The sequence below is a fragment of the Eleginops maclovinus genome, chromosome 6 (assembly GCF_036324505.1).
Source record: "Eleginops maclovinus isolate JMC-PN-2008 ecotype Puerto Natales chromosome 6, JC_Emac_rtc_rv5, whole genome shotgun sequence".
Taxonomy (NCBI): domain Eukaryota; kingdom Metazoa; phylum Chordata; class Actinopteri; order Perciformes; family Eleginopidae; genus Eleginops; species Eleginops maclovinus.
In genome coordinates, this window is record NC_086354.1 from 10,279,960 (window position 1) to 10,288,055 (window position 8,096).

An 8,096-nucleotide genomic window follows, 5' to 3' on the forward strand; every position below is an offset into this window, starting at 1 on the left:
AAAACAGGATAGAATTAGGAAAACAAGATGTGACAGAGAGAAGGGTTTCACAAAGGACAGGAAACACAGAGACATGTCAAAGAGAATAGGACGGAGAGATTAAGTGAAGTAAAGTGAAGTGGTAAATGGGGTATGGGGAGAAAGAGAGGGAGAATAGAAGACAGGAGGAAGGAAAGAGACAAGGTATACAGATGGTGTGGACTAATAAAGAAGGTTAGGAGAACAAATAACAGAAAAACGTATGAAGACAGCCAAAAATATTCTTACTTCAGCTTTGAAGTCCACTTTTAGATACAATGTTGTGATTCTGATATCATTTGATAAACAGTGGTGGCTTCCTGTGGGTGCCACAGCAGATGAAGTGATGAAAGTTTTCTAATAACAGAAGTGATTCAAAGCTTTAGGTTTTTAACAGAGTTAGTCAGCAGACTGACAGACACAGCTTTGATCTCTTACTTTGATTAGCAGGACAAAATGAAAAACTCACAATCATTGAAAAACAAGCTGTAATTGAATACAATTATAATTGATACAAACATAGTTATTAAGACCTGAAGTATACAAAAGATCAGAATAAAAAAGCATTTAAGTATGGAAACCGAGAACGGCCATGGACTTTTCTCTTTTTTTATGCACTGTTATCTCATGATAACGACTCGTTATCTCGATATAACAAAGATTGTTTCCTGAATTAATTTATTTCGTTATCTCGAACATAACAAAGATCATTTTGTTTACATTACATTGCTAAGTTAACGTTAGCATACATTTGCATTACCTTAGCTGAAGCAACCGGATAGATGAGAGTTTGTCAGCCTCTCATCTGCTAACCGGTAGCCCCTAAACAAACCCAGTCAAGTAAACAAACTAACATAAAGTGTAACTTACCGGTGGCCTGTGCCTACGGAAGCCGTTCGTGGCAGCTCTTTTAGGTTGAAAATCAGGTTGAAATGGTTGAAATGAAGTCGAACATATTATAAATTAATTCTTTATCACGAGAAAACGATCCTTGTTATATCGAGATAGTATGTTGTTATCACGACATAACAGTGCATAACATTTTTTTTTAAATCCATGGCCGTTCTCAGCTTGCGTTCTATGTGAACATGCTATATTTATGATATGGTTGATGATACAGCTGCAAAATAAAAATGAAGACTACACACAAGCAAAATAACTTTATCTGAGCCCCTTCAGGTAAACTGCTGAAGATTTAATATTTAATCTAGACTTGGGCTACTTGTGATGTTGCAATAAAAAAAAAAAAACTGGTCAATTCAGGGAAGCAGTGAAGAGGAGGTTTTAAAAAACAAGGGATGCCGGTTGTCCTGCGCAATAACCTCTTATACGTGTAGGCCATTGCACAATACTAGCCCTTCACCACATACGCCACTATAGACAGCTAAACAGCCAGGTGTCAAAAACCTGATGGTGGAAGGACTACAGTTTACCCTATAGTCAGTGCATAGTCATACAAATGTTTGGGGACAGCCAAGGCTCAAACTTATAATTAAAAAGGCATGTCTATAGTATAGACACCAAAATACAAGAAATGTTTTCAGATTGCTAAACTTCCATATATTTTTTCATGGTTGCCTATAGGAAATTATTCTCTCGAAGTAAATGTGCTTCAGATGACACGCATTTCCGACTCTCAGAAGAGGTGAGTATATGTGCTCAGGCAATAGCAATCTAAAGCCAAGAGGGAATGCTTTCCAAATAATGTAATGGTCTTTATGACTTTGAATACTCGGGAAGTATTTTCCATTGGGTGTTTGAAGTTCACCATATATTTTGCAACACAGGCTTGACAGAGATAGGAAGTGTCTTGATGGACATTAAACATGTTGGCCAACATACACAGACATTCAATGGATTTTTGCCTTAGCGCTCAGATTTATTGTGACATCTTTGCGTGAGCTAAAGGAGGAATAGAGCAATGGGATGAAAGTGGTCCGTCAACACCAACAAGCAGCTTACAATGACTTTGCAGTCAGATTTTTAGCTGTGTTAGCCAACCAACTGACAGACAGAGCTTTGAAGCTGTGGCTGCAGCACTCAGCACCCCAGTAAGGCCTCAAAACCCATTTGGAAAAAGAGTTTTTGCTTGCAGTTTTAGTTGAACAAAAGAATGTTCAATATAATATGTTGAAAGCTAGGTTAGATAATGACTCGTATGTTTAAACCTATTTTGTTGTCATGTATTATTAGCATCTACATGCGAGTCAATGATGGGAAAATTAAGTTACATATCAAATTATTGACAAATCCTAAGGCAAAATCTATCAACACAAGGTTCATGGACAATGGAGGGTTGTGATAGAACAGATTGTTTTCAAATACAAACGCTCTTAAATGCAACAGACTGCTTCTTTGTTGGCTGTATTAACAGAACATTCAGTCCAGGTAAGGAGTCTTGTCAGAGTACTGCCCCAGGTCTGAAGATTTAATGCTTGTCTTGGCTTACATAAAATCACTGGGTGCTGGCACTTTGAGAATTGGTGGTGTTGGTGTGAGTCACTCTGCAACTGCATTCATCTGTGGAGGGTCAAAATCAGCAGTAGCAATTACTTGTTAGCCATTTTTTCCATTTGAACATAATTAAACAGGTCATGGCTCGGAGAACAGCACCCCGCCACTGTGCTCACAATGGCAACAGTGGTGACAAAGCAGCTGCTAATGGGTGTTAGCAAAAAATAATCCCCATATGAACGATGCTAGCCAGTAACCCATGAACATGAATAGAGAGGAAGGTAAAAACAACATTGCACATTACCGTGTGGAATGTATACTACCATGAGTTCTAACCTCGAAAATCTTTAGCTAGCAGGTCCAATTATGAGGGATGTTGTAAAAACAGTAAAATCTCAGGCTCTACGCTTCACCAGACAAATGACATCGCCATCCATTATTCATGATGTGAATATTTGAGTTCCTATATCAAAGAGACTGGCCACTTGTGCTGAAATAAAACCACTGAATCCAGAGGCTTTCACTGACCACAGTAATCTCAGCAGAGCACTAGCACGCTAGCTAGCCTCTGAGGTGAAAACAGTGTTTCCTTTGGAGCAGTGAGGGAGCTTTGGATCTCTGTTTCAGTCAGTGTATTTCCAGTCAGTTTGACTTCAGATGATGAGTTCAGAAAATGCAGGAAACATATTGAATTATATTTCTAAATGGTGGTTATTATGAGTGTAAGATCACAAACACATATATTTAACAGGGAAGAAGACATTGGTTACCTTGTAAATATGAATACAGCTCATGCTCCCTCATCTTCTTCCTCAGTCTTTAATTGGATAATTTCCACTTTGTCATAATGACTTTAGAAGCGCAAATGCCTCCTTTTATCTTAGTGTTTTTCTCTTCTTTCATCACTCTTTCCATCCATTACTTCAAATTGTACTAGTGATCAGCAGAGCAGCAGGCAGTATAAGATGTCAAAAGAGATTTGTAGATGAGAAAAAATAATTAAGATTAAAAATATTTTCACTTTCATTTAATTTCAACTTTCAATATTTTACATCTTCTTCTCTTGTCTGATTAAAAGTTAAGATGGAATTTCAAACATGTTTAATCCAAACTGATTACAAAATTCCATAATACTTGTAAAAATAAAAAAAAATAGAGCAAGAAGTCTAAAATACAAAAGGGAATATATTGACCAACATGCCATATAGCTATTACAACTTCAACATCAAAAAACAGGAGAACACACACTTACAGATAAACTTCAGCTTTTATGGCCTCACAAAAATAGTTTAGAACCACAGGACGACCAACAATTCCCTATCAGTTTATGGCAATCCTAATAAAACTCAACTAAACAAATCCCTCCAGGTCCAGAAATGGCTCCCTACGGCCCGGGTAACATCAGCTTTTCTTGATGATGTAATTCCCCCCTCTGTCAGAGGTGACCCCCATCCAGCTTTACGTTGTGTCGCCAGACAGAATGCAAGTCGTTTGTCACTGGCCTGTGATGCTAATCAAACCCAGATGTGGAACTCCTCTGGTTCCGTCCAGCCCCGCCTCCTTATCCTTTGTTGTCACAGCAATACAGAACCCAGACTCCTACTGTTCATTTTGGTTGTCCAGGCAATAGTATATTGTTGCGTAAGATGAGAGAGGAGCTGGAGATGATGGGGAGATGAGAACACATACACTCATTAGCTTATTAATAACAGTCCAGTCAGATGTTGGGTCAATTTGTTTTAATTGCAAAAGTAAATGGAATATTTTTTATGATTCTCTAAAATTCATATGAGAATGACCAAAACTCAAATTGTGTGGCAATGTGTTTAAGGTCAAGTGTAGACCATAGGTCCACTCCATTTTACTGAAGAAGGGACAAATCATGTAAACTTCTGATCGCAAATTGACCCTGTTTCTTTTTCTTTGCATCATGTTGACTCTGATTAAACTTTGACGTGTAAAATACCGAGGCTCTCTGATATCCAGTCAGTGTGACAGGGGGGTTGATATTGACCTCTTTCTCAGAAAGTGATTTTAAATATATATTTAAACTGCATAGTGATATAGATATACAGTAGTATACCAGTAAAGAAGAGAAAGTGGGAACATGCAAGGACAAGAAAAAAAAGATAGAGACAATAAGTGTGACATTATTCTGATGATTTACAACCTCTGAAACACTTAAAAATATAATAAGGAACGTTAGCTGTGTAGAGTTTGTTGATATTATGTGCTGATTGATTTATAAATATACTGTAGAGACATGGTGTATGTATAGTTTTTTAATTCCAAAGTTCAATATCTAAAACAATGTCAGGCCATGTGACATCCTTCAATGCCGGAAAATGTAATGTATTTGTCAAGACACATACACACACAGAAACACAAACACACACTTTCGGATTTCCAGTATTGGAGCATATCACATGGTACATTAATTTAAGATACTTGACCTATGGTCCTATCACATATATCCCCCCTTTTTGTAACCATCTGTATATTTCCCAATGTGCTGAGTGAGAGGACCAGCATCATCTTTCCGTTGTGTCTTTCCATTCAGTCCTGTCACAACTAGGGTTTTGTAATCAGTGGCAACTGGCGAGGAAAAATATCCAGGCCTCACTCTCTTTTTCTCTCACACACAAACACACACCTTGTACAGACACTATACACAAAGTCAAATCCAATTGTTTCACCTTAGACTCTTCCCGACATAAAGCTTAGTAACCTCGGATGCACTTGCTCAAAAACACACAAACATTCATTTTTTGTGACACACCCATACCGTGACACTTCCAAACAGCGAGATAAACACGGCATGTCATGGGTTAACCAGAAGCAACTTCTACTTTAAAGCGAAAAACAACAGTGTGTTTTTATAAGCCGCTGGGATGTTTTTGGATGAAGAGGGAAACCAAGCCCACTGACAAACAAAGCCAAGCTCACGAACCCTGTCTCCATGATGATAAACTGATAAAATGGGATCTCATTTTGAGAGCATTGCCCTATGCTTTTTGGGGTTTTCAATTTCCTGTAGTGTGTCTATATAGGTTTTTGTGCATGTAAATGGTCGGCAAGGGCGAAAATTTCCTCAAAACTAAAAAGATCCATAAATCCCTGCAAACCTAAAGTTTTGTGTTTGAACTGATACTTGTTAAGAAATTAATCCTCCTTGTGGCTGATTGACTTTTGCTTGCACTTAGGGGTTTGACAGCTAAATTACCCACCCACTTTCTTTAAGGAGCAGGTGTCTGCACTGTGTTTTATCCAGAGCTCTCAGACCTTCTCAACTCATCAATGTTTTAAAAGCAGCCAATGCAACATACTTAATCTTGAGTAATTGCACCCGCTAGTGCATTGTAGTTGTCATTTTAACCATCGCGCAGATTCATGAATTAAGCAGGAGTTTTCGCTACCTGTCAATCAGCACTGACAGGTTTAGAAACCACAGAAAGTTATTAACTGAGGGAAAAAATCACTGGTCAAAGGCCAAACAATCTTTACATGGAGACGTGAGGGCAAAGGACCCCACCCCCAACAACCCCCCGCTCCTCTCTTTTAATAAATCAGCAGATGCTGTCTGCAGAAGTGTTGTCCTAAATCCTCCTTCTGTGAGCCGGGCTGGATTAGTAGCAGTGGAGTGGAAGGGTTTGCCACAATGGGGATAGATTGTATTTCCTGTCTAAATTAAAACTGATTGTTTCCGTGTGATACATTCACTAAAAAAGGTATACTGTCAATGTGCATGGCTTTATAAAAGCCTTACAGCAAACATCCATTGTACCTTTTTGAAAAATGTACTCAAAAGCTACACTTCAAACTTTTTTTGTCAAACTGAAACAATGTCATGCTGAGTTTTTCCTGGTTTTATTAAGAGTAACTGATGACAGAAAGTAAAATGTATTCGTTCATTTGCTTTTATTTGTAAACTCTTGGAGAGTTTCAAAGATTTGACAAACGATGAATATGCTTAATTTTAAAATATAAATTACTTCATAATAACAAAAATCCCCCAAAAGAATCAGATCAATTGTGTGGTATATAATATTTTGTGTGGGCTTTTATAAATGGGACCATAAGTGTGCTGATGATTCTTTCAGTTTTCACATACGTTTTTAGAAGTCTGCTTTTCTGACTTCTGTTAGAGGTTAGTCTTTCCTGGCTGGGAGGCTGATGTATTGGGTTGCAGACGTATACGCACAGCGCAGACAAGACCCAAAGGGATTCTTGACCACTCTGGCCTCGCCATTCACAAAATGCCCTCTGAAAATGTTTTCATTCATGCCTTTTTGACCCCAGTCTTTGGTTAGCCATCACCTTCACTTAAAGTCTGCCGAGGTACTCATGAAGGAGAAGGGATGCTATAGAATCAAGAGGGGGAGACCACTTGGCACTTAAAGACCCCCCCCCCCCCCCCCCACCAACCTTTATAAAAGCTGAGATTGAAATAGCAAATTCTTAATAGATTTAAAGGCCTTATTTGCATATGCACAATAGCTACAGTGTGTTGTTGGCAGTAAAAATCTCAAATCCAAGGTTCCTTTTAACAAGTGACACAATATATTTAAGAAATGAAAGAAAAAGACATATAATTGTGCAATAACATAATGGGGCGAATAAAATACCTAAAGTATGTCATTTCTATTACAACTTAACTGTTTTGTCTTTCTTTTTTTTTAAAGGTCTCATGTTAAGACAACAAATATCAATAGTTTGAAAATAAATTCTAGATTAACTACATAAGCCCTTTTGGGTTTCTTACCTCTATTGTCATGTTTTTCATTTGGCTTTAATCTATTTTAGTGCTAATAATTTAAAGGAAGCATCCATAAATATGGTTGGTTATGGAAATTACACAAAAATATGACAGGCTAGTACAATCTATGTATTTATTTATTAGTTATGGAGGTACAGATTGAGTACTTCAGTGTGTTATGTCAAAAAGCAGAATGTCTCCCTGCAGTCATTTAAATCATGAAACAGTTTTTTCCTGACCTACTTTGACCAGGTTAGAGGTATGAGGGGAAAGTTATGCCATGTTGCTGAGCTGCCCTGAGAGTACTGCAGACAGTGTGGATGTCTGAATAAACACAATTCAGTCCCCAAACTCGAACAGTGCTGTGTTCACGATATCCCTGTTGGCGAAAAGGGAAATGATGAGAAATACTGATAATGTCGGACCGGACTAAGTGAATCTAAATACCTCAGAGGAAAATATTTGGTTTTCTTTAAGTGCTGCAGTCTCACTGGCCTGGGGACCATTATTATTATACACAAAAATCATTTTTAGTCCTTTCTTTCTGATGTCTAATGTATGGGCCTGGATTGAAGTCCCTTGATGACAATGAAAAAAGTAAGTTATTTTTTTCTACTGCATTTAGCAAATTCAGCTACCTCCATGTTTTTGCATTCTACACAAAAAGAGAATTAGAAAAGAATAATGGCAAAAGATGGAAAATACTTCATCTTAACATCTACATAAACATCACCAACTCTTCATTGATGCTGCATCGGGCGGGTCCGAGCACAGTGGGAGGTGCACTGGGCTGCCTAAATTTACATGAAAGAAGCATGTATCTCAAACGGTTATGTGAAAAAAGTCCTCAGAAGAGCAAGAAGCGAAG